Source organism: Pezoporus occidentalis, unplaced genomic scaffold, assembly GCF_034315485.1.
Source record: "Pezoporus occidentalis ecotype Australia unplaced genomic scaffold, CSIRO_AGI_Poc_V1 ctg52, whole genome shotgun sequence".
Classification (NCBI taxonomy): domain Eukaryota; kingdom Metazoa; phylum Chordata; class Aves; order Psittaciformes; family Psittacidae; genus Pezoporus; species Pezoporus occidentalis.
The window spans coordinates 1905487-1933288 of NW_026915858.1; the positions used below are offsets into that span (position 1 = coordinate 1905487).

The 27802-nt window shown below is 39.0% G+C and overlaps 1 protein-coding gene across 6 annotated transcripts in view; it reads right to left on the reverse strand.

The window, feature by feature from the left end:
- Positions 1-27802, reverse strand: part of CHRM3 (cholinergic receptor muscarinic 3) — a 278661-nt gene that overhangs the window by 79020 nt on the left and 171839 nt on the right. The window contains exon 1 of one of the 6 annotated variants that reach the window (XM_062637395.1): positions 19236-19302. The exons of the other annotated variants lie outside the window; for them this stretch is intronic. The gene's annotated coding sequence lies outside the window, so the exon portion shown is untranslated. Of the gene's footprint in view, positions 1-19235; positions 19303-27802 lie in introns of those variants that run through there. 6 annotated transcript variants of the gene reach the window in all.

Genomic DNA, 27802 nt, shown 5'->3' on the forward strand with positions numbered 1-27802 from the left:
AGTTAGTGATATGTTCAGAACACTACTTTGGCCAGAGAAGAGAAGTATTGCCTAAATTCTTAGTCTTACCAGTTTTGTCATCTTAACCCAAGCGATGAACATGTACTGGAACATTTTAAGTATTCTGAGTGATACTTACTGTCTTCTCTGGGAATGTGTAGGCATGAACCAAAACTTCAAGGTATGTAATTATTTGCTGAATCAAGTTCAGTAAGTTTTGTTTTCTGTTGTCAGTACTTTTTTTTCCCCAGAAAAAATACTTAGCAGATTCCTAGCATATTATGTTTCAGAAGCCTACCACAGTGCACAATATTGCTCCCGCTATTACCTACTTTCAGTGAATACTCTTTAGGTTTAGAAACATCCATGAGAAGGTTGTGTCTCTACTTGGTGTGCATTTATTTCATAGTGCTAATTTTTTACAGCACTTCATGCAGAGATTCAGTTCGCTCAACAACCTACCAAGCTACCCAAAGCTTATTTCAAAAGGAGCTTACTAACAAGGCGCTGTAGCAGGAGAAGGTAAGGTGCAGTTCAGCTTCTCTGGTTCTAGCCTCTGGTATGTGAGATATACAGGACAGATGTAAAATTATTTTGGGCCAGGAAAACAATCCCCCTTCTGACTGTACACAGGCACCTCTTGTGGCTCCCACAAGCATGATCTCTTTGGCTGCTCACAGGGTAACAGAGAAAGACACTGCTCATGATTTATTGAAATGACCAAGCTTTTAGTATGTGATCTTCTCTTACTATACTTTTACTTATCCAACTCCCATGCAACGTATATTCCCCATACCTAGCCAAAAGCAAAAGCAGTGCTGTCCCCACCTTGGCCTGAGTTCCTCTGTTTGAGAAGTCCATGTAATTGCTAACTTGCCAGAGTGCATAGACCTATCTATCTTCACAGGAAGATGAACAGAATAGCTACTGCTGACATTGTCAGTAGTTCTCACTTGATGATTTCTAAGGGTTTTTTTTTTCTGCCTTTACTGAGCCAGAGTGTTTGCATGGAGTATGCAGTGATGAATACACTCCTCTGCCATGTCAGGGTAGACCCATTCAGAGACAGGCTATACTGCTTTATCTGATCAGAATGAGTCAAGATATCATTTCTTTCAACACAGAAAAATAGTTGTGACACACACATAGGAAATAATCACTTGTAAAATTTGTGTTTCAGAAATCTCTTTAATATTTTCATAAAAAAATAGCTACCCTAGCATAAGTATTTTCAATTTAGAATAAGCATTTTTTATTTTCTCAGATGCTACACACACATGAGTTTTTCTAACCAGAAAAAGGCATTAAACTGGTTAAAAATAAAAGTATTTTCATTTGTGAAGTAATGCAAGGAAGTTCCTCAAGTATCTGGGGCAGGAAGTGATTACTTTACTGAACATATAATGCAAAGAAGGAAGGAACATTTTTGTGGAAATACTGATGTGTAAACAACTAATGAGACTCACAATCCCTTTTCAAGCTAAGCTTAAGTGATAAGCCTAATGTATTCAAAAATGATTCCTGACCAGAATATTTTCATTGCATCTCTACAGTGTAATACATTGGCTGTCCCACTCCTCAGCCACTCACAGTTTCAGTCCAAAATCCTTTGAAATGATAGCTCTGCCTGGACTGCAGAAGGCTCAGATCAGAGTCTGTATGTACAACACAGTGAGTGGAGATCCTGAGGTTAACACCATATAATTGTGGTCTTAACTGCATTTTTTCAAGCATAATATCTTTATGAAATTGTACACTGATTTTGATCCTCTAGGGCAGATTTCTCATCACATGTACTGAATAGAGAATTAAGTTTTTTTGAGAGTTAAAGTAAGACTTCACGGGCAATCCTTACATCTGCTGGAGCCTTAATATCATGTTCATTTTCCTTTCTTAGATGTAAATCAATGTAATTAATTTTCAAATTATTTGCACTACAGTTCCAAAAGAGAGATTTTTTTAAAAAAATCAAGTAAGTGTCCTCTTGGGAATGCACTCCAGAGGAGAGGAGAGAAAAAAATGCTAATTGCTAATGCACAAAATACTAGGACAAAATACGAGCCTCATTGGAAGAGATGGAGGAAATGCAAAGACTATGGCAACAACTGAGATGCTTAGGCTGCATTTTCCCCAAATTGCTGCTCTACCTGGCTTTTGCATTGTACAAGTGAGCAGGAGAAAGGCATTGGGGCCATGCCCACTACTCCAGCAGAACCCCGTAAGTGAGTTGTGTCTCACTTGGACGTAAACACAAATAAGCACGCTGTCATGAGATGTGCTCTCCTCAGCATGACCCACATACTGCTTGCCTTTCAGCATAGCATCCTATGCAGAACTGAACTGTAAAACTGTTAAAGGAGTTCTGCTATATTCCTGTGACGGTTACCAAAAGAGGCACTCAAAGATACAACACTACTGATATCACAGAAGCAGAAAATGAACCATTACAAACAGTTTGACTTTAACAGTTCTATGCAGAGTTGCAGTACAATCATAACTACAAGCTTGAGCACATTCCTTCCATGACTGTAAAAGAGGCACTATGTCCTGATTCATGTGAAAGAGGGGTATAAAACATCCAGAGTATTCCAAGCCATTGCAATGAGGCAAGAGAACCTGCAGCAACCATGAATGTGCAATAATAAGGCATTGCTGATTTCATATTGTTGTTGCCAGGATTGCTTGGAACACTTCACTGGTCAATGATTACAGCCCTTGACTCCATTTAAGTGCACAGGAGTGAAGTAGCATTTGAATAGATATTCCACTACCTGTAGCCTTAATCCTCTCTGTATTTCCAGTGAAGCAGGAGAGGGACATCTTACTGGCAGGACAAGAACTACTGCTTCTGCCCATGCATGCACCACACAGTCTGCTGGGGTACAAATGGATATGCTCCCCAAATGGACAAAACTTTTACTAAAGTAACCACAGTGATGGCATTTCTTGTGCACTGACTGTGGTCCAGCTGTCCACAGGCTGTGCAGCAGTAAATCTGCCACATCTGGCAGCAAAACAACAGCATGCTGGATTTGGACATTCTTTGAAGCTGCCAGGTTCAAAGGCCTGCACACAACTGGGCAGAGCTGTGTCTTAAGATGTCACTTTTCTACAATGCCAATATGTAAGCAGGAAAATCACTAGATGTTAGTCTGAACCTCTGGGGACTTTTCCATGCTGTTCTGAATTGATATGGGAAAAGAACAGTGATCCCTGTGTGGCTTAAAAAGAGGAATAGACACTGGTATAACTGCAGAGGTTACCCCTTGCAATCCCTCAGGGTGTTCTTTTCATTGCATCTTTAGCCAATCTCATTAGAGCTCTCAGAAGAGTTCCGCTCCTATTGACTGAGGAAACATTATAAAGACAATTGATTAGGAAAACCTACTCAAGCACACCTCCGGCAGGAGAAGAGTTATTTCTACAGTGTATTTCTAAACTTCTTTTTCAGCAGTAGTAGCACTTTGATAGCAATGGCCAGGTAGCTGAGACAATGGGTAGCTATATAGGTGGCATACACAGACTCAAAAGATTATTTGTGGGCTGGATGACAGAAATTATGGACTTTTCCACTACTTAGTGAATCACTCTAAGCAGTAACTTTAAGGCTCAGATTTTCCAAGATGGTATGGTGAGTTCAGAGTGTTGTTTTTTCTTCCTTAAAGGCTGACTGTACTGTCACTCAGCAACAGTCTTAGCCAGCAAGGTTCCTTCCTTGATGGTTATTATGTAAATAGTGTTATTTATAACATTTATATAATAATTGGTTTATTGTGTTCATCGCCATTGTAACAAACAAGCTAAATTAGGCTGTACAAACAAAAATCTCTCTGGAAATAACATCATGACTCCCACCTTGGAATGAATATTGTCAATAACTGGAAACTCACCCATTTTATGTAAAGCATCCTCCTGCCACTTTGTACAATATTGACCAGCATATTCAGGCTAGATAAATGCTCCAGAGGTAATGCTTCTCTGCCTCTCCTTCTGTGTCTTAAGCCTAAACACCTGTAGGATCCAGAATCTGTGGTGCTCTTGAGGGTAATTTTCTCCTTACATATGTGCAGAAGTGTGCACAAATCTGCACAAGGCTCATGGCTTCCTTATAGTCTGAATTATTCTTTCTGGACCTAGGTGAAATGAATTTTAAAAGGATCCTGGAAAGTCTCTACAGATCACCTCAAAATTACCTGAACTGAGAGCATATGCCAGAGGAAGTGTCTTGTTAAAAATGATTGAACACCTGGAAGTGAGAGACCAAGAGGATTAACATTATCTACCTGTCAGTGCCTGTCAGGTACTGTAATCAAGGAAGGATGTGTCCTTCCAGTCAAAGGTGCCTTTGATAAAAGCAGGTATAAGGCAGAAGACAATAGGCAACAGAGAGCAAATCTGTTCACACTAGTGAAGTAAAATTAGTAGATTTGTGGAGGGCAGCACGGAATCCTGAAGGAGATAGTGAAATAAGAGAAGAGAGAATTCATGCATTTTTCCTTCTCTCAGATGTTAGAAATTCCTGTGCTACTGCTAAATGGGTAGTCAACAGTGTAGGACACAGATTTTATCTGTGATTTCTCCCTGGCTATGTTTGTAACTTCACACTTAAAATACTCCAGTGATGTGAAACTTTCATTCCATTACTAACTGTAGGAGCTGAGAAGCAAGTTTATAGTTTCAGAGTGTGTCATATCGTTGACTGTTGCTGTTTCAAATGCAAACCAGCAGGAAATTACAGCTATCTAAATGCACACTAACTCTTACAAGTATTATCTTTATTTAGGATACACAAGAATACAATATCGGCATAGCATGTTATTCATCTTAGATGAATGCTGACTGACCTTTTAACACTCACAATTTAGTAACATGTCCATCCTGCTTTCCCAAATGGGCATCTGCCAGACTGATGCAGACAGGTGATGCGTGAGAATGCCACCATGTAAGTTGTATGGTATGGCTGTAATGAATGATGCAGAGGCAAGGCTGAGCTGATGAGCAGGCTGTGCTGGTGATTAGAGGGAGACATAACACTTTGTGGGAGGATTAACTCGAGTGATGTCTGGGGATGACCTCAGTATAGTGAAAAAAAAGATTTATGGTGCTGAATGTCCCTTTTCAGTACTGCTTTGAGGACAGCAAGGCAAAGATGCTCAGTAAGAGGTTTCTTAGCAGATATACAGGAGGTGTATTTAGTCTTTGGATAAGAGAAGTGGCATTTTGTATATAAGAGGGAAGGGACTGGATGAAGAGATTTAGAGGCTACAAAATTTAGCAGAAAACAGAGGGATTTTTTTAATAGAATGAACTGTTTCCAGGGAAGAAGCTCCTGTCCAGTGCAGTTCCAAGGGAGGGTGAGAGTATTATTAGTTGTAATACATTACAGAGAAGAGGACAGAGATAAGGTAAAAAGTGGTGCACCTGAGGCTCAGCAAATAATGGACGGCATATTTTAGTAGGTCTCCCCAGACTTTGTGCTGCTGCTTTCTTTTTTTCACTGAGTGTTTTAGTCAATTACCCTAAAAAGTAATAAATGTAATAAACATACATGTCTGAGGTCTACCTATTTCAGAGTGGCACTGAATGTTATGGAAATAGCACAGCATTAAATATTTGGAGATGAGAGCAAAAATAGCGTTCAGATATTATTTATTTTCTACATAAGAAAATACTGCTTCACAGATTCCATTCTCACTCAAATGTGAATCAAAGATGGCTTATGTTGAGCTAATCCTGTCACATTATTGAAAAATGGCCTAAGGGAGGACCCTGGCATTTTGTTTTCCAAGTTTAGTCTTTCTATAACCATTGAGCTTCTTCTGACTTCAAGACTGAAGCACTCAGAAAATGTTAGAAAAGGAATTCTGTGCTTGAGAGGGATCACTTGGACGAGCCACAGCCCTTAGCAACTGCACCTGTTTGCCACTGTCTTGTTTATGACACTTTGAAGGGGAACATTAAACAAGAATTATGCAATGAACTGATTGCTTAGGTGTAAATTTCTACCCGCTTTTGGCAAAGAGTTAGCTGTATGTAATGCAGTTCATATTCCTTAATTAGAACTACTCAGCTGAGGATAATTTATTTCTTGAAGAAGAAAACCAAAACAATTTTGGAGGAAAAAAAGAAAAGATTGAACTAATGGCACTCCCAGGTTATCCTGGCAGATGGAAGTTGTGAATGTAAACTCGGAAGACATCAGGAGCTACATAAAATTCAAAGTTTAACATAAAAACCTAATTGAATTAAAAAGCAGAAACAGATTGTAGAAACTTCATTTCTAAAATCACATATACATGAAAATTGACTGTACATGTTAACAGAAGGAAATGGGCTAGAATGCCTACAGAAATAGTTTACAGGGGCTGTAAAAGCACAGAGAAGAAAGATAACTAGGATGATGGCAGCTTGATTTGCACCTCAAATTAAAGTACCACAGGCTTCCTGGAAAACCCCAGGTGAATTCAAAGCAAGAATATATTCCTACTTCCTAGTTCCACAGAATATACTCCCATTCCAATGACTCATAAACATTATGGCAAATAGGTATTAGTGGAATATAATAAGCTGTGGCTACACATCCACTGCTGTTATCTGCTAACAAATCTTTAAATTGATGAAAAACCCAGAGAGCCTGTATCCATATTGTTTTGGCTTTGAACAGCTACAAAGTGGAACAGCTTGCAAAACTATGTCCTCTGAACTCTGTTCCCCAAATTCTACAGCACAGGCTCAGGGAGAGCTTTGTCCTCCCCTTGCATGTCCTTACACTCTTTCAATCTTAGGTCATAATGGTAATGTTACTGAGGATGACTGATGTGAAAGATTTACATATGTCTTAATTTCAAAGCATGTGAAGCAATAAACTAAAAATACAAGGGATTAGAAGCAATTTCTGTTGCTGCAAACCACACATTCTAAGTTTTTAACAAAATAAAAATCCATCTATGGCAAAGACAGCAGTTACTAAACACAGGCATGAATTTCAACAGTGGTCAGGAAAACATGATCAGTTGAATATAGCAGAAACCAGTGTCTCTTGAGGAGATGAGATTGCAGGAACATACAAACCTTATAAAAGGAGGCACACTGTTAGGCTTGGTCCTCCGAAGATGATGAGAATAAGAATCTCATCAAAAGTGTTATGATGGAATGGAAAAAAATTCAACCTGAAGAGATGATTTGAGCTCAGAAACAAACAAAAGTCTGCTCAGCAACTAGATGCTTTAAAAAAGGATAAATTGAATTTAGCAGTGGCATGGAAATAATCATATAAGAGATTATTTTGTATGATACACACTGAGACGTTTTTCCATGTGGGAAATCAGGATGTCAGAGGGGAAAACACAGCTACATAATTTCAGTTTACTTTTTTCTTATTTTTCTCTTATGTTCACTTTAAATGAATTTCTTTTGTACCCCACACAGAAAAAAAAAACAACAAAACAAAAGGTGTATTTCTGTTTCTAGGCATGCTTTATGTTATGCACCTGTTTTAGAGAGGCCAAGGTTGAGCACAAGTATCAGTCAGTGTAGAGGAAAAAAAGAGATTTTATCAAAATAATTGCAAGAATCCCCATGACAATTTAAGAGAAGGGAATAAAATGGGTTATGCAAGATTACTGGTGTAATCACTTTGTTTGGTATTCTGAGCTTGCGTTCATCTGGCATAAACCTTTTGTATTATTCTTTGGTGCTCCCTTCTGGCATAGGTACCTTAGTCACCTGTTCTCAATAGAGCCCACATGTTACACAAGATCTTATTACAGTGCCTTTCAGGGATTTGCCTTTATTGACAAAGAATGTAAGACAAACTTCAGCTCAAAACTTCTGTTGATGCTGTTTCATTTTATTAAGCCTGTTGCTAAGATGACTGCTTTGGGACTTCTGAGCCCACACCCTAGATTCTATCTTTGAAGGCAGCCACTTCCCCCTCTTATATCCAGAAGTTATGAGTCAACTGCCTGACTGAGCCAACAAATGCCTTTTAACCTTTTCCAGGCCTGAGAGAATAACAGCAGAAGGTGGTGTTCAAGTGGATTCTAATGACATTTTAAATCAGAAAGACTCTGTGGGACAGAATTTGGTCCTAAAGGTCTTTCAGAAAACACACTTTAGAAAGTAATTGCTATTTAAGCTGTCATTTCAGATAGCATGGCACACTGAAGCACTGTCTAATGTCTACCAAGTAGAACAGTTTCCAGGTCTAAATCAATCTTAAAAGTGTGAGGGTTCTTAAGCACTGGTGGCAGTGATTTATTCTAACATGCCAATATTTCCTTACAATTTTGCAGTTGGAGTGTGATCTTGCATTCCTCTTCCATAGATGAAAGATTATTACTCACCACTCAGAATCTGGGAAGCCAAGTTAAGGCTTCGAACAGAGTATGTATTTTCATTTTGCTGAAATGCCTTTATTCTAACAACTTCTGAACTTGCAGAAGTTCAGAATATTTCCTGTATCAATGAGACTGCTGCTGCAAGAAGCAAGAGACACCTTAACCTGTTCTGCATACAGTCAGTCAGGGGTTCTCAAAAGCATCACAGGCAGATCCTTTTTTAGAAGCCCTGACTATCAGTATATGTGGACAGATGAAAGTTAGCAATATGCAGAGGCATATTTTCAGTCTGCACTGGAAAGATTTCTTTCTCAACAGGTAGAAGGCAGGGAAATTTCTATTACCCCACAATGTAATACACATCTATGATGGCAAGAGAAAGTTGTCTTCCCACTGAGTATAAAACAGTTTCTGCAGAAAAGGATATCAAGTAATGGATCCATGGTCTAAGTAGCAAGACAGCTATGACACATTCATTAAAGGAAGCACATTTAGTACAAAGCTGACCAGCCAAAAGGACCATCTGGTAGAAAGGTACTTCTGTTCTTTGGAGAAAGCATGTAAAAGGTAGTATCAAGCATGTCTATTTGAAAAGAACATGATAGTCTCTTCATTATAAAGTCATAATTGTCAAAGTGCTTTCTTAAATAATGATAAGGATGTCTATCTTGACCACTCTGGTTTTCTTAAGTAACTGTAAAATGCCTGTGAAATATTTCATATTCATTTTATCCTCTTGTTAACACTGAATGTCACCCCAAAACTACTGAATAATCAAAGAGAGATGTCTTTCAACACAATAATTATTATGTTTCAGTGATGCCTATACAATTTTAATCCATCAAATGTTACAAGAAACAATGCATATGTCATGGGTGGGACCAACTAAGATACCTGAACACTGCAGCTGTGTCTGTGACTTTCCATAATCTTGTTCTCCTACAGCTGTCATTTGGTGTGACTGATGATATGTTTTAAAGTCTGTTAAACTCTCCAAGAATTTAATGATATCCAAAGGCAGGAATGAGTGGATGTGGGCCTCTACATTTCAGCTCATACTGTTTTTAATTTCAGAATATCTCTATAAGATACCAAACAATTTAATTTTTTTCCTGTATTATTGGAATGGAAAATATCTGGCCACCTTGTTTAAAACATGCAATGAAGCTATCTCCTTCCCTGATCTTTTCCCCTACATTCTTCTACCTGCTAGTGAATTTATTATCAGAACAACACAGACATATTTCCAGTCTGTCAAAGAAATCTGCAGCAGTTTTGTATCTTTTCAAGGTGTTTCACACTAGCATTTCAAAGATTAGACTACAGTTTGATCTTTTTCTTAATGTGTTCTGGCAACTCGTAATTAGCATTGTCAAAAACAATAAAACACTTTGCCTGAATTATCTACAACATTTAAATACAACTACATACAATAACAGGTTGTGATCCTGTAAACATCTCTAAATGTTATTAGCTTTAAACTGGTGTGATTACTTGTATGTGTCGCAGTTAAACACAGGAAGTATTTACACACTTAAGGGATGAGGGGCTTAGACTATTGAATGTTATAAAGTATATTTTTTCCCTAATGATTACAGCAATAGACCAAGAAAGAAGATAAACAGGCTGGTTTTCATAAGCTGATAACCATCTGCATTACTTGGGGAAAATCTTCACATCTGCACATCAGATGCCTTATCGGAGAAATGAGAGCCAGGGACTTTCGTCAGCCCTGCAAACCAGCTAAAACCATAGGAGTTTATATAACGTTGTGGTAGTTTAATTGTACAAAACAACACAAGCATAGTAGCTTCAGAGTGGCAAGATAAGTTTTTCCTAACTGAAATTACGGAGAGAATGTACTGAAACAGGTACAGGCTAGGATACTGGAACACACAAACTTTCATTAATCTGAATCCAGTAAGGCTGCTAATGTCTAACCTTCAGCCTCAGAAGGAAATGGCTTACAAAAAAAACCTTCCTCTGAACAGTTACTCACCTTGCATGCTTACATTAACACCCAGCGCCGGATGAAGATCAGAATCAGTTTTTGACCTAGTGAAGTCATGATTTCAACTGGATCTAACCAACACTATAAGCAATCCTTTGTCCTTGTATTCTGAGTAGACATGTATATTTAATGCATACAACATATACAGATCTATATTTGGGACAGAATTTATTTTTTTATTTTCAAGCTTTCATGGCTTTTAATACTAGAATACCCTGGTGAAGTATCATGCATCATTTGCTTTGTTAGCATAGACAGTTATATAAAGATGGGATTTTAGGTAAATATTAATTTCAGCATTTTCATTAGGACAACATGTCAGCATAATTCAGCTTAAAGGAAATGAGTATTTTCCCTCTTCTTCTCAACAAAAACCCAGAACAGTATAAGACATGACTTCTATAATGATTTGCTGCAGAAAACCACAACCATGTCATTTTAGCAACAAAAGGCCAAAAATGAAACTAGTGAATGTGCGAGACTACCGTGACACAAGAAGAGTATTGATGTGGGGAGCAGTGATGACTAGGATTGCTCACAGAGCATACGGAAGATGGGTTACCAAGACACATCACATTCTGTAGCATTTGCAGAGGTACACAGGTGTGTATTATATGCATACAATGCTAATAACAAGATTAGGACCACGAGGATGATCAGGGGACTGGAGCACCTCCTGTATGAAGACAGGCTGAGAAAGTTGGGGCTGTTCAGCATGGAGAAGAGAAGGCTGCGTGGAGACCTCATAGCAGCCTTCCAGTATCTGAAGGGGGCCTACAAGGATGCTGGGGAGGGACTCTTCATTAGGGACTGCAGTGATAGGACAAGGGGTAATGGGTTAAAACTTAAAACAGGGGAAGTTTAGATTGGATATAAGGAAGGAGTTCTTTACTGTAAGGGTGGTGAGGCACTGGAATGGGTTGCCCAGGGAAGCTGCGAATGCTCCATCCCTGGCGGTGTTCAAGGCCAGGTTGGACAGAGTCTTGGGTGATATGGTTTAGTGTGAGGTGTCCCTGCCCATGGCAGGGGTGTTGGAACTAGATGATCTTAGGGTCCCTTCCAACCCTAACTATTCTAGGATTCTATGATTAGTGCATAGATGCTGTTTCTTTGTTCTCAACAAGTGGTACATCAGCTGCTGAGTTATCTTCAAAGGCAGCTATGCTAGCTCCCTTATTTTTGGGGTGGGTTTATGCCAGACCCAATTTCACTCTAATTTAGAGCACAAAGTTGTTCTGTGTTACACTGGGCCTGTACAAGCCCACAGCTCTGCAAGATCTTTGGAAAAGAATACAACCATTTTTTTCTAGCGACCATTAAAATTTTTTAAGATTTCTGGAGCCACTCAAGCTGGCTCAGATGAAGTCCTCAGTAACTTGGGGCAGCATAAAAAAAATCATAAACCCACCCCGGCTTAGGCTCCTTGAAATGTCTCTCTAAAGCTTTCCTCCACCATGATGACTTCCAAGAAAACCAGACAATGCATATAGATAGTGCATCTGGTGTCGGCATAGTAATTTTTCATTCTTTCCCTGTATTCAGCTGTAAACCAGTGGAACAGCTAATCTCCTTTTCTTTTTCTTTTTGGCATTTTTACTGTGCTTTGTGCAAGAAAGCTCCTGGGCACTGTAGCAATACTAACAATCAAATAACATACTTATGTTTAGACAAGCTATTCTACCTGATCAGGAGCTTCAGGAGTTTATCTACCTGATGAACATCGGTGAGGTCAAAATAGCTGGATTCCCTTGGCTTAAAAGCCCTGAGAAATAGATCTTTGTCACAATTTCAGCCCAGAATAATTTAGGATATTAAACTGTTTTATAGAAGGAAGCACATATCTACAGTAACAGCAGACAAAATACCAAGTACAGTCAGCAGCTGGGTGAGGAAGTAACCTTCCTTTATGGTACAGTTATAAACCAAATACATTACAGAAGGTGTTAGCGCTATGAATCATGTTTACTACAGTAATGCCTAAAACCAAACAAAAGATGAGCCTCATAGGATTTAGCAGTATGCAGAGATACACCGTGAAAGACCATAGCTATTCTGAATAACTTATAGACAGGATAAACAACACAGGTACTGGTGGGAAAAGCGGTACAAAAAATGAGCAGCGTGAGCAGTGCAATCATGGCAAATGTTAGTCTGGCAGTGAGAAAGAGAGAACAAGAGGCTGAGATGGGACAATGGGGAGGAAGAGGGCACCAAGAAAGTGACAGCCCAAGCTGAAAAGACAAAGAAATGTAGGTGAGCACAACCAGGGCACTTGGGACAGACGTCAAGTGATGGCGGCAGAAATTCAGAGTGGCTGTCCATCAGAGGCAGGCTTGCCTCTGCCTCTGTCCGGGGGCAGAGGCAAGCCTGCCAAAAGTGCAGAGAGAGGTAGCTGAAGACCAGAGATAGCCTGCTATAATAGCTGGCTGGACTCTCTGGACCTTCTCTTTGCTCAGAGCATTTTTCTGGAGCTGCTGGGAGCTTCCTTAGCAGGCAAAGAGGCATTTGGGAATGGGTTCTGCTGGACACATCTGAGACAGATAACCCACTGATTTGTTCTTGTATTTGTGCTCTTACATCATTATATTTAAAGATGACCATACCACAGAAAATCAGTTATTTGCAATTTTGGACAAAGAACTAAAAAAATAAAGCACATGAGACAGCTGCCTTAAAAATTACACCAGCCATCACTCTCTGATTGAACTAAATCAGCTCTGCAATCAAAACAAAGTGAAATTAGGCACTTCATTCCTGAACAGACATTACTTTACTGATACTAGTGCGTCTCAAAGAATTAGGACAACTGTCAGTCATAATACAGCTTTGCTGTTCAATATTTACTGACTTATTTTCTCTGCCTTAAGCACAAAGTGAGGAAGCAGTGGAAAAATCAGGCTGCACATAAAACCTTCTTAACAAACAGCAATGACAACAGACAACGCAAAATTAACAAAAGTGTTGGTGGGGGTTGGTTTTTTCCCCCCCTTTTGATGTCACCAGATGAGTTTCATAGCACAGAAGCAAAAAGGGGTATATTATACATAAGACTGCATGCAAATTGATGGTAAGGGACAAATGGATACAACTTCCTAGGGCAAAGAATGTTTCTGTTATCTGCTGCACAGGGGGAAATCTGTGACCCTCCAGAAAATCTTATAGAAGTCTGTGAAAAACCTGTTTATGTTTGGTCTGGAAGGTTCTGGTTTCAGCATCTGCATGACAAATTATATTAAAGGTGTTCTTTACTTATTGTTCAGGTACCCAACCCGAAAAGCAGGGAGTATGAAGAAGACCTATCACTTCATGCAGATGGAGAGATGCACCGCTTTCATAAAATGGTTACAAACCCAGTAAGGCGTATGAACAAGGGATGTGAATACACACATAATACAGGAAGGAGGTAATTTCATCTCTTCAGATAAAATTGGGAAAACTTACAATAAACAAACACATAAAATTCTGCTGGAAACGTAAAACAAATAGAAAATTAGGTGTAGCCACAGAATAGAGTTTTGGGTTTTATTCCAAACTGTATTTTTTCTACCTTACTCAAAAGAAAACTGACCCATAACCTGTTTAGCTTATATATGCTACCAAAAAGAGAAAATACCAAAAGGATCTTCATTCTGTCAAAGAAAAGCACTGAAGTTAGTGGCCTGAAGCTGAAATTAATGTCTGGAAACAGCAAAATGTACGCATTGACACAGAATATAGTCATCTACTGGGAAAATCATTGAAAGAAGCAACAGATCCTCTATCACCTGATGTCTCATACGTTGTTCAGAAAGTCACTCTTTAAAGTATTTAAGATGAACACCAGAATAACTTGGTGAAATCTAATGATTTCTGAATGCTAAATGAGGACCTATCTGGACTAGGTACAAAAGCAATGATACAAAAAGGACACAGATGTACAAGACTAATTTCTCCCCTGAGGAAGCTGAGGAAGGTTTGGCTTTCTGAGAGTGACAAAGACAACCACAGCTCCTTTCAGCAATCTCCCTGAGACTTCCCAGCTTTTCACTGACCCTTCCTTTCAGTTCATCCTCTACATTTTTTTTGCTTTTAGTTTTTGAAAAGGAGATTCTCCTAATGCAACTGTCATACAGTTTAACAACCTCAGTAAATCATAGCCCGAGTCTTCTCTCATTGCCATTCACCGCACTATTTTGGAAGAAGACATTGCTCCTATCTAGACAGCAGTGTTTCTTCCCTTCTCTCTCTCTTTCTTTATTCTTTACAAACAATACATTTATGGCCATCTTCAATTTTACCTTTTGATATTCAGGCAGAGCACAATGCCAAGCTGAGCAAAGAAACACTGCACAGCTCTGACAGTACACTGCATATTTTCTGGATTTGGTGCCAGCCTCTGTGTGTTTGCAATCAAAGCAAATTGCTGTGGAATTAAACGTTACAGGTTTTCAGACAGAGAAGGAAAAACAATGAAGCTGCTCAGGAGCACCCAAGCAAATAATAAATGCCAATCCAACAGCCACACAGGAACAGCTCCTTCACCCCGTCTAGCACATCATAACTGCCAAGGCAGCGCAGAGAGAGATGAGGGAATATTATACCTTTTGGGGCTTTGGGAAACTGGTGGAACCAGAAGCACAGTGAACAGTTCAAGGCTTCCAGGACAAAGACAGCAAAAGCTTTCACCTCAACCAAGGATAATACAGGGATCCTGAAAACAGGAAAGATCTTTTCTCCTTGTCAGATATGGAGCCCACAAGCTTGGGGGGAAGTTACATTCTCATTTTTTCTTACCAGCTTTTGTAAATAAGTCACATGCACAAAGTCCTGTTGTGGTGTGACCTTCTGCTTGTTTCTGAAGGTTAAGTAATAAGTAATGAATTATGAATAATTCATAATTAATGAATAAGTAATGATCCTTCTCAGAGAGACTAGGATTGTCTTGCTAATCACAGTACTTCAAAAGGAAAAAGCTTGTAGTGAAAACAGGATCATTCTGTTCAAAGAAGAAGAGGAGAAAACACGTGGATAAAGGCTCTATCATAAAACTTTTCAGAGAGGTGGAGGAAGCCAGGTTTATTTCTAAGGACTGACCTAGAAGCATCTCTGTGGGAATGAGATATTAGGTACAATCTCAACCTCCAAACTAAAAACTAAGTTCATAAGCACAAAGAGAGAAACACTCCTGTTTTCTTGGAAACCCTGCAAAAATGGAGTTTGCAGAGAACACATGCAGGGAGTCCTGAACAGATCAGGTCCCAGTGTGCTTGCAGTACACAAGTCTGTCTACACATAAGTGGTACTCAACATCACTGCTTACAGGTATTGTGTTTCTGTAATATTTACCTTCAAAATGAACATGTTAGAGAGGCTTGACTCCATTATATCAATAATGTGGGATTACAGGAACTATCACTAAACAAATATCCTCCTCAGGATCAAGAACCTAGGACAAACATTCCTAGGTCAGGTAGTAGAGAGAAGCATTACCAACATAGTGATACTTTTTTTTCCCTACCTTTCTCTTCCCACTGATTTTTCCTACCATAAAAGCTATCCTGTACCATTACCTTCTACCTTCTGCTCCATATTACACAGCTCTGACAATACCCACTCTTCTTCCTCTGCAATAAGCACCTGAATTTTTCATTTGGTTGAAATGACGTGCTATTTGCCTCTCTAATGGACTGAGCAGCATGCATTTATTTCTGGCTAGAAGACACTTCCACCTATTGGAAGGAGTGCCCATCTGGCCAGGCTTTGGTAGGGACTCAGCACACACCCTCTGGCTACTTTACTTCACTGATGAAATTTGCATCATGTCAGTGGGCCAGGCAGCACTCTGCTCTTCGCTACAGGTGGGCAAAACTGGGTCACTGGCATGGGCTTTATCTAGACAAAAAGTATTAACAGTCTGCATTTCTGTTACAGACATGAAAAAAAATCAACACAGGAGACAACAAGAGGTGCTTAAAATGTGCTTAATTTCCTACCTCTATTAGTTCTGTTGTGTGAAAGAGTTAGGATTTTGAAGTGTGAATGCAGACAAGTTAAGAAAAGTCCTGAACTGCTGCAAATTGATGTAACTATATGCTGTGGTTTAACTCCAGCCAGCAACTAAGTACCACGTACCCACCTGGTCACTTCCTACCACTGTTCCCCTACAGAATAGGGAGAAGAATCGTAAAAAGGTAAAACCTGTGGGTCAAGATAAGAACAGTTTAATAATTGAAATAAAGGAAAATGTAATAACATCAATAATAATAGTAATGAAAAGGAAAGAGAGAAGAATAGAACCCAAGAAAGAAAAGTGATGCAAAATAAAACTGCTCACCACCCACTGACTGATGTCCAGCCTGTCCCTGAGGAGTGACTAATATTCATCCCCAGCCAGCTCCCCCCAGTCTATATAGTGAGCATAACATTTTCTTGTATGGAATACCACTTTGGCTAGTTTGGGTCAGGTGTTCTGTCTCTGCTTCCTCCTGGTTTCTTGTGCACCTCCTCACTTGCAGAGCGTAAGAGACTGAAAAGTTCTTAACTTTGGGTAAGCACTACTCAGGGACAACTAAAAACATCCATATGTTATCAATGTTATTGTCAGACTAAATCCAAAACACAGCACTGCACCAGCTACCAGGAAGAAAATTAACTCTATCCCAGAAGAAACAGGGACACTATATGCATATTTACATCTTTCACTAACAGTTTTGACCCATATCAGGAAAACGTGTAGTTATGAAGGTTTGCTTGAACAGATCCTCACAGAAACTGAGGCTATTTTGCTGCTCCTGCAATTCCTCTGCTGTTGACTTCACTTTCCCTCATTTTCAAATGTGCTGAACATCACCAGGGTGTCCACTGGGTAGTCTGACAAGCAAGTCCTCTGCACCAGACTCTAGAAAAACTAGGAAACGTCCATAACCTCATATTTGATAGAGCTAAACAACTCATGACATCTGAGAAATGACAAATAGGTCACGTATTTAACTGTGAAACAAACTCCAAGGGGGATAGTTTCAACATAACATCTGCTATGTATAAAAAAGGTTATGCACTGGGTTTATTCATACCCTTTTTAGAGAAAAACACACGTAGTCCAACTGATAAATTGTCTGAATTTTACACATGTGGTTTTAATTCTGGACTTACAGATTGCATCAATTTATCTCATTTTCTTCACATCAGATGAGGGAAATTAAATATGTATTAAGTTAGCATGAAATAGGTTTTCCTTAAAGCACTTTTTTCTGTCCACAGTGATTAGGATGGCAGCACCATTATTGTTTCTTGTTCCCACAGTTTCTGTTTTTCTGCTGAAGTCCAAAATTGCTTTTGTTGTTAACTCAATCACTCTAAGTTACTTTGGAAATTATTTCCAAGAAATGTTCTTAAAAACAGAGCCAGTCATTTGCATTGTCCTGAAGGAGCTAATTCAAGGCATTTTAAACTAGATTTAATGTGGAGACATTTTCCCAATTTTGTTTTTTTGTCAGTGAATTTATTATATCTTAATAGTTTCAGCAGAATGAAGCATCACTACCTGTGCTCCAGTGAAACAAAATGAAAAGTGAGTTTTACTATAATCATCATTTCCAGATGCAAAACTTTAACAGCATTATATCTTAGCAAAATACTAGGAGTGCACATGTGTATATATACATACATATATATTTGCATATGCTACACAGAAATCGACTAATAAGTCTATTTATACTTAACTGTTTCACAGAGATCTACCAGTAGCACAGCCTTGCTAAGGATCAGGTTGTCTGCCTGAGACCTAAACTGCACAGGCTTAGGAGGAAAAAGCAGGGAACTGAAGCAGGGATAAGAGGTGGAAGAAGCTCTCCTATAACCATCTGATGTTTAAAATGTCTAACTATGATAACTATAACTAAAGAGGTTCTAAATATTATCCCTCTATTGCCTGTAAAAGTAACACATTAACTCTTTGGAAGAAAATCTGAAGCTACATCAAAGTTGTTCATCTCAAATCAGCAATCTGAATTACAACAGCATTAAATAGCTTCATTATCTCATTAATTAACAATGAACAACAAAGAAATGTGTAAAGAACTTTATTACATGAACCTTTGTGAAGTTATATCTCCTGTATGACAAAAATGTCAGTTATATATATATATTAATAAATTCTTAGGTATAGTATGCGTACTTTTTGTCTCTGAGTCCACATATTTTGGCACTGTACCTTCACACAGTACAGATTAACACAAAGTTAATGCTCAGAGGTAATCCTTTTATTTTTCTATACACAAGAAGAAAGAATTTTCACATTAATTGCCTTTATTAGACTATGAGCACAAAATAACCTCCTCTCTGCACCAAGATTACCACACACACATCTGCCATACCATTCCATGCCGAGAGGAAGCAGTAATCCTTTCCTTGTACCAACAGCCCTGTTGCCTGGGAGGGTGAGGGCTCTCACACATCTATCACAGACAAGGCACTGCATGGCTAGGTATGATGGCTGTGAGGTCTCAGGGACTGCCATAAACTGCACACGTTTACTTATTTCTTTTGCCAGCATGTGCATGTTAAATGCTAAAATGCCATCACTGCAGGCTACATGCTCTGGCATTTTCTTTCCTTGTCTCCAGCTGTTACTGCTGGCCTTGCAAGCGCCTTCTGTCTTTGGGTGAAAGTGTTGAGGATGCACCTCCTCCTCTTGTCTGATAGAGCCCAAAGACATAAATGCCACTTTCAAAGCCACATTAATAATTCTTACATAGCAAACTTACATTTGTCTCACAAAGTGGTGCTGAGCTCACAGCTTGGGGTACAAGAGGAAGTGCCAGCTGATTTTACCAAATGAACGTCAGCTGAAAGACATGACTACAACCAAAGAAATGCGCAATAAAGGGTTTTGGAATTGATCTCACCATTTTCATGTTTTATTCCTGCTTCAGTGCAATCCAGTAAGTAACAATCCATCATGAAAACACAGTAAAAATGGTTGACATCTCTCTCAATCTGTTAATGTCTTGTAGTGTGCTTCTGTATCTTAAGGAAGCTCCCACACAATTAATGATTTTTTTTTTTCCTTTCTTTTCTTTTTTCCCTCTCTCAGGCTACAGGATTTAGGCGATTTTACTTCCTGGAGCTCTAAATGATATTGCATGGTTTACTAAAATTGATATTATCCGTAACTCTTGATCTCAAGATACAGAAGATACACTCCTATCTAAACATGTCATACGAATTTTGGAGGATGCTTTAAAATTACTTCAGTGTAAGAAGCATATTGCAGATATTTTCCTAAGTGTTTATTATGCTAAAGAAGGACTAAACTGTCATTTAAGTATTACTTATAATAATGCAGCCTATAATAGGAGGGTGTTTGCACTGCTTCAACTGTAATTACCTTATCATTATATTGCAGGGTGTTTGATAAAACAAGAGATAAAGCCACACACCAGTGGACAAACTTAATTCACTTAAGGCACTAAATTCACTTAAGACATTAACAGTGAAGTTCAGGCAGTAAGAGTTGAACAGATAACCTGCACAAAACACCCACACACTAGGATACTGTGATTAGAAAACAAAATGAAAATTCTCTTCACTGTCTATGTGTACCAGACGCAAGTATCTAGTACAAATTCCACCCTGTGCTCTTCTGAATATCAAGTGAACCTCAAATTCAATAGATAATGGTTTTGGGACTGGAAGTTCCTGAATTAATCTATGTGGCACTAATTTAAAACATTTCTATCTTAGAAAATGTATAGAAGAAATACTGATTGCATCAATCTAACAATCATAAAGAGACTAACAAAGATGGAAAGAATTGAAGAACCCAGATTTCAAAAGCTTCTACTTCCTTGGAGAGAGGAATTCAAGCACTGCACTCGGGGTCACTTTGACAGGGTTCAAAGAGTTGTGCGGGGTTTTATTTCTTCCCCATCTCCTTATTGTAACAGTTAAGAATATCCCTAATAAGAGTGACAGTACCTAGCAATCAGTGGTGTTTAGTCATTCGTCCTCTGAACTGGTTACTGTCATACAGCTTACATTAAAAAAAAACAACCAAACACCAAAATGAAACAAAACGGTAAAAAAGGTGTATTTTCACCTGTATTTCAAGCTCTACTAGACTTATGTGTAGTTCTGATATTATGCCATTTCTTTCCTCTCAACAGTGCCTAGAGTCTGATGTTGAGCTTTACAATTTGAAACTTTACATTTAATTAAAAGAAACACAAAATCTAGCTAAACCTACTGAAATGTAAAACGCATCCAATCATATTTAATTGTAATTATATTACAAATAGGTAACTGCCAAAAACTGAAAATCTTTTTCAAAACTCCTTTTGTCATGGAATAGTCAATTATTTCAGAATAATCTACTGAAAAGCCCCCAAAATGTCTCCTGTTTTAATTTTAATACTATTGAACTCTCTATTAAAGACAATGGATAACTGAACTAAGTTTACTCTTACTTCAATAGTGACCAAAATGGATTATTAGAATAGAAAGAAGATTTCAGAACTTAATAAACAAAAAGAAAAAGCTGTATTACTTTTTGGTGTGTCAGTATCTTATACCAATTGACCGCTCAAATATCGTTATTATTAGCAATTTTATGTCAAGAAACCATTGAAAAATAAATTCATTTTTATTTTAGAATATGACAAAAATTTAGCAAGTTAATTAATTTTGTCTTATCTTTGCATTTTTCTGCTAAAAGCTGAAAAGCATTTTGCAAATATTAAGCATCCATCTAAGTTGACTGTTTCTACTTGTCATGTTTTAAACCCAGTCAGGTAATTCGTTCACTCACTCCCCCGCTTCTTTCCCTCCCCCTACTCCCGGAGGGATGGAGAGGAGAATCGAAAAGAATGCAACTCCCACAGGTTGAGATAAGAACAGTTTAGTAACTAAGGTATAACACAAATCACTACTGCTACCACCAATAATAATAATGATAAAGGAAATAACAAGGGAAGAGAATACATCACCTCACCACCTGCTGACCAATAACTTGCCCCCCCAGCCCGATCAAGCACCGACCCATACCTCCTCCAACCCTGCAGTCTCCCAGCCCTTCCGGCTAACTCCCAGTTACCTCCTGGGCATGACGTGCTGTGGTATGGAATACCTCTTTGGTCAGTTTGGGTCAGGTGTCCTGGCTCTGCTTCCTCCCATCTTCCCCTCCTCCCTGGCAGAGCATGAGGCTCACAAAGTCCTTGGCCAAACCAAAACATCATTGTTATCAGCTCTGTTCCCGAGCCGAAAGTCAAAACACTGCACTGCACCAGCTACCAAGGAGGAGAAAAATGACTGCTACTGCTGAACCCAGGACACTACTATTGACATATTTAGAAGAATGAAAGCAAGAAAAGTAACGACTGCTGAAAGTCAAAAAAAGTCAATGGCAAAAAAGAGTATTTCAAATTCACAGTCCTGATAACCCACCCACAGTCTTCATCACACAACGACACTCCTTTTTCTCTTTCTCTGAAGGCAAGATGATTTATTACTGCCTTCTCCATAATTGGAATATTCATAAGCAATTACAGGTGTGTTCAAAGAATGTTCTTGGACTCAAGCTCTTGAATAAAAATATTATCAAGGATTAAAAAAAAGTAAGCACCATTTTCACAGAAAACAGCACATATACACTTTGTCAGGTTCTTTCAGCTCTTATTTATGAAATCCATGGAGTTGTACAGCAAATTTATTACTGCTTCTGCACTTTTAGAGACCTTAAGCCTGGTAACACCTGTGACAACCTTGACTCCAAATAAGAAATAAAGTCATTTTGATCCTGTTAATGCAGAGCCACAAACTGAATTAAGTACCAAAGTATCTTTACCGTTTACAGTATAAGTCCTGCAATAAACATCAAGGAAAAGAACAAAATCTCTTCAGATTTACCTGAGGAAATGTAAATACTTCACAATATCAGAGCAAGTTGAAAGGGTTACACATGAGAAAGCAGGCAACTTTTCAACTTCAAAAGTTGTCATTTTAAAAGGTGTGTTCTGGCATGCACTCCTGCGGAACTGAAAAGCGAGATATTGCTTATTTAGCCTAAACCCATGGAGACTCCGAGGGGCTTCACCAGATTTCAAAGTAGGCCCCTGGAGCTAGAATTGAAAATAAAATGCAAATACATATAATAAACAATCTGCTGCTGCCCTAATATCTCTGCTCTGTGCAAACCAGGCTGCTCTGTATTGGCTTAGCAGATCAGGACACTTCCCTGCACCAGCAAGGAGGTTAGATTTCACTTTGCAGCACTGGGTGCTTTACCTCATGCAGAGCAGGAAACACCAGGGCGGCTTTATGCCAGTTCCACACACATCCTGGATGTCTTAAGGGAATGCCCAATTTGAAAATGCCTTGACAGCCTGGATGAAATCACCGGCACAGTCTGATGCCTCTGCAGCCACCTGCCAGCACAATTCCGCGTATCACCTTCAAGCAGGACAGCACTTTCTGAGCAAAGAAAAGCAGGAGCTATCAATGAATTGGTGCTTTCTGTACCTGGAGACTGCAACCTATCAAATAAATATGCTTAAAAATTCCATCCACACACAAACCTGGCACTAAAGCAAATCTGGAAGGTTTTGTGTCAGTGATCCGCTGGGTGAAAGGACTTTGTTTAAAACCCAGTTGCACACAGCCTCGAAGCAGGCTCCTTCCCAGCCGGGCAGCCCTGCAGCACAGGAAGCTCACTGGCAGCTGTGCAAACCCCTGGCCCTCATAGCACCCTCCAAAACATGCTGGTGAGACCCAGTGAAACACAGGTTCCAAGGCCTCCCGGGGGTAGAGTCAGCAGGGATGTGGCCAGCACTGCTGCAGGTGAGCCCATAAGCAGCCACTCCTGGGGATGCACAATGTCGGAAAGGTTGATGCCGAGAACTCAGAGGCAGGGCAAGTTCACTGAGGGGGAAGCTGAGAAGAGAAATACAAATGCTCTGGCTTCAAACAAATGCCAGATATTCCTAACGCCTCATTTTCTTCTAGCAAACAGGAAACTTTGCTGCTTATAAACAAGCTATACTGAGCTAAACTTTTGTATTACAAAAAAGGGAACGTTTTTTTGTCCATTCTGATAAACTTTAATATTAAAGATTTTCACAAACTTTGCAGAAAATGACATGAAATTGTGAGGCAGCTATTGTACTTAAGTTGTCAAGAGTGCTTTTTCTCTAATGAGTCAAAATGGTGCACTCTTAAAACTAACTTTAATGACATCCTAAATAGTAGAACCCACTAAAAAAAAAGAGTGATAGTAGGATGTCTCTTCAGCTGTGTTTATTCTCGTGCAGTTTTAAGAAAAATCAGATTTGCTCTGTGGATTTATTTCAGATGGAGGCAACAGTATGACTTAGAAAACCATTTCAGGTGGGAAATAGAATTTATTGGTAACTGCTTAATGAAGCAATAGAATTATTGTTTTCAGTGTCAGAATGTAATAATGGCTTTATTTCCCATTAGAATTTGCTCTTAATACCTAAGTGAATAACCACAGACACCAAAAGCCATGAAATTCAAATTTCAGCTTATATTTTCTATGTGAATATGTTGAATTTCTCTTAAAGTCACGTTTGAAAAAAACACAGATGAATAGAGTACAATTTTCTTTAGCTGTTTTGACAAAAACCCCAACATTGTGATTTGATTTCTGGGCGAGAATATATAGATTTTGTTTGATCTGTTACCTTTACTCTATTTCCCTTGCAAACAGTGTGTACCCATCACTCTGTGCATTCTGGAGAACTGTACATTGGAGTAAGGCATCTTCTATACAAGAGTTCCTGAGCTGGCTGCCATTTTGCAGACCTTGAGAGACAGATGTATGTGAAGTTCTCTGGTGGAAGGAAGAATGATTCATAACACTGCAGGATAAGTTCTATGGATCTTTCTTCTGCAATAAAGGGAGACTGGCTCTGGCTGCAAGTTGCAAGACAAGTAACAGATATAGACCCTTATTTGAATTTCATCAGGATGGTGAAACCACCTATAGGGGAAAAATACTTGATGTATTATGAGAAATTATATTTTACTACATTTCATTGCATTTCATGAATATGTGAAACCTACCTTTCAACTTCTGGCTTGTTAAGCTACTGCCTTAGAAAGTACTAATCAAATGCAATCAAGAAGAGAAATGCTCTAGATTTAGCTTCACTTGTTTTAAGTATTAGTGGAGCAATAAATGTAATACAAAGGAAAATGCCAGACTATTTGGCTGAAGAGAACATCAGCACTGAACCAAAACTTTCTAAGGAACTACTGAAGAACCCAGCTGATAATTTTCAGCACACTTTAAAATTTCATTTCCACAGTTCAAATTGCTAAAGTCACCTCAACGGAAACAGTCTAAAGTCTTTGGCAGGACTCACAACACATCCACTGTTAATCTCCAATTTTTCTGTCATCATCGGAGTCTATTTGCTGAAAACTGGTCCAATATGTAGTTAATTACAGTTAAGTGCAATGTATGCCCAGAAAAGTATGATATGCGAGGTAAAGCGGAGATACAAGAAAAGACAACATGCAGTAATTGTAATCGCACATGATGATGACTTGACTTTTACTGCATTGTTCTCTCTTTCTATTTGTTTAATGCATTCTTTATTGCCTTGCATTTAAGGAATATGTAAAGTGACTTTTAGCCAGAGGGAGTTCAGCTCTGGGGAAATGACAGACACAGTCCTGACTGAGAAAAAATAACAAGGAATGAGTTTCAAGAGATTCAAGATTCAAATGCTGTTTAATTGAGAAAGCTGAAGATCAGAAGAAAACATCTTTTTCTCAAATTGTTTCAGTTTCTACTATAAACGAATATGAATGTTTCTTTTTAGCCATTAATAATGTTGCTCAAGTATGCAAAACAAAATTAAACAAGACTGATTCATCATTACACTCCAGTTGTTTCATACAGCTCTGGTGAAGCAGTAATCTAGAAAAAACATGTTGTTAAACCAGCTTTATGGCTGTTTCTGCATCACCTAAGTGACACAGAGCAACTCATCACAGACATGTAGCACAAAAGAGTTTGAAAAACCTCTTCCTATTCTTTACATTTCTGTCCTCTCTTGCCTCCCTTGGCAATTTCACAGGATTAAGCTCACTAGTTGTCCTCCCTGTCCCTTTCACCTATCCTGTATTTAAAGCCTATATACCATTACTTTATGTTCTTCCTCACTCCTGAAGCTGCTCTGTCACATAAAGCTGGTGTGTATCAAAGATGATTGCTAACCCTGACTGCTAACCCTGACTCCTGTCCTACACAGTGCCTGGCTGCAATCCGGTACAGACCCAGGGCAGGCCTGGCATCAGTGAATGTAAGCTGTTCAAACAGATGAACAAATCCAATGAGATGTTACTAAGAGCTATAACATGACCCCAAACCACAAAACCTCTGGAAAACAAAGGGGCATATGATGCATACTTGCAGTTTGTAGGATACTACTCAGCAAAGCACTGCTGTCACTGAACTTGAGCTCTTCTGAAGCACTTTAGCATGCCATAGTTTCAAATTACAGAACTCTTAAAAACACTTCCTGATAGTTCCTGAGTTGTGAGAAAGAGCACTCGCTTTGGCACTACGCGCCCAGGCGTGAGAAAAGCAGGACATGCAGCAAAGGTGGCAGAAGCTCAGCAAAGGTACTAAACGCACCTCAGGCCCTCTTCAAGTGAGAAACTAATGCTCAGTTGCATGCAAGCAGCTTCCAGTGCTACACTTCTAGCTGTGTCTGGCTGCCAGCCCATTTCAGAGGTGAGAAGTGAAAGTCAACATCCTTACCCATTTATTTCCTTTAGAGCAGGTAAATAGCTGACCTGTTATCCAGGTCTTGAGATAAGGTGGTCTCCCTCACTGCAGCTCTGCACTTTGACCAGCTCACATCCCTTTCACACATGCAGCCTCAGTGCAGCACACTGCTTTGGCACTGTTTTCATGGCCACGTCCACAGTGGAACTGCAAAGACCACACTTCCTTCCACTAGGATTTCTTTTTTTCCCAGTTCCAAACTAATTTAATCCCTGTTATCAGCCGAACTCAAACTCTTTCAGATATGCAGGGAAAAGAAGGAAATACTTTGTATATCCTTTATCCCTTTTATTTCTGAAAGGCCAGCAGGAGTGTTCCAGTCTTACGAAAGTCCACGGGAGACTAAAAGGCATGGACAAATATTTTGCAGATCAAAGTTCAACTATAGCTGCACACACCAAGACTCAGATGCAAACATGAAAATCTAGAACCCCACATAAAGAATGAGTTCAAATTCACTGGCATAAAGACAAAATCAACTTCCACTGAAGTTATATTCACTGCTCTCTCAGTGAATGACAATCAGAAACCACCTTTGATATATATACCAACTAACACTGAACTTGGGAGAGGACATCTGCAGACACTTACAGACTAATATTATATTAAAACCTATGTTTTAATACATATAACATATGTTATATATATGTTATACATATGTATAACATAAACATAATATATAATTACGTAATAACATATATATACACATATTATATGTAAATTTTTCCAACATTTTACACCTACAAGTTTCACTGTAGGTGGGAGAATGAAGAATACAGGGACAAATGTAAGTACAGAGGCTGATGCCAACAAATTTTAAACAGCCCAACTCTCACTTATGTCACCACAGCTTGCATTGCAGGTGCCTGATACTCCTGAAGATTTGTGTGAGAATTCCCAGTCCCTAGCTTTTAGCCATTCAGATAGGATTTTCATTAGATTAAGTAAACAGTTCTCTGTTCAGTTAGTGGCAGAATTTTCTGCTCAACTGGTAGATGAATGTACAACATTTTAAAAATCTGAAAAGCATTTACATGGTTCTCAAGAAGATTATGCACACACATTGAATCGTTCCCTCCTGCCCTCTTTTCATTTGCTGTGATCACACTCCTTTGAAATGAGATAAAATTACAAGTGTGCATTCATGATTAATTTTAATTAGCAAACACCTACAAATCAATGATTAAATTGTCACCTAATTAGCAGAAACAGTAAGCTGTGAGCAGTAACCAGTGAGAGAAACTTCAGAGAGGGATGAGAAAACAAACAGTGCCAAGCAAGCATACACTCAGAACCAAGTTCAGCACCACTGGAGAGAAATTGAGACTGGGTCTGGGAAGTTCTGACTTGTCTTCCAGTTCAAGCCATGAGGATATTCAGTAATTCTGTAAATTGCAGGCCCCAGGGCTTCACTGCAAGTACAAGAACAAATGAATGGAGCTGCAGTAACAAGATACTGTTACAGCACTGTGCTCCTCCACAGCACACACGCTCAGGATTTTAGGTAATTTTATGTTGCATGTATTTTAGTAACAGTATGCCATCTGGAAAACTGTTTTAGCCATATTCTAGCAGACCACAGAGACAAAAGCATGTTTTGCCATCCTGGCCCCTCTGGTCATTCTGTTTCATCTCCCTTCCAAACCTTTGCTCAGATAC